The following is a 649-nucleotide window of genomic DNA, read 5'->3' as shown; positions in this document are numbered from 1 at the left end:
GGATAGCATCAAGAGCATCATGCATGAAAAAAGCGAAAGGTTATTGGGAAGACAAGAAATAAGGAAAAAACCAAAATGGTTGTCAAAAGGCACTCTGAAACTTGCTCTCCTTCGTAGAAATGCTAGCAAATGGAAAAAAATGAGGAGATAAAAGAGTTGAAAACAAAATTTCAAAGGACCCCTCAAGAAGACAAAGTCAAGTATTATAACAAAATGTGTAAAGACCTGGAGTTTGAAAACCAAAAGGGAAGAACATGCTAGCATTTCTCAAGCTGAGGGAACTAAAGAAAAATTCAAGCCTCGAATTGCAATAATGAAGGATTATATAGACCAAATGTTTAGTTATGAAGAAAGCATCTAAAGAAAATGGAAGGAATAGTAACGTCACTGAATCAAAAAGAAATGATCGATTTGCTGCTATCTCAATCAGTAGCACATGATCAAGAGCCAATGATACTGACGAAAGAAGTCCAAGTACATTGAAGGCCATGACAAATAACAAGGCTCCATAAATTGATGGAATACAAATTGAAAACTTTCAATAAACTGATGCTGCACTGGAGGCAATCACTCATCTTTGCCAAGAAATTTGGAAGACAACTACCTGGCCAGCAAATCTTGGTCAAACTCTGGTTTGAATTCAGTGCAC

Source organism: Chrysochloris asiatica, unplaced genomic scaffold (assembly GCF_000296735.1).
Source record: "Chrysochloris asiatica unplaced genomic scaffold, ChrAsi1.0 scaffold00111, whole genome shotgun sequence".
In the NCBI taxonomy this organism is placed as follows: Eukaryota; Metazoa; Chordata; class Mammalia; order Afrosoricida; family Chrysochloridae; genus Chrysochloris; species Chrysochloris asiatica.
The sequence above is the reverse complement of the archived record's forward strand: the minus strand, read 5'-3'. Positions refer to the sequence as shown.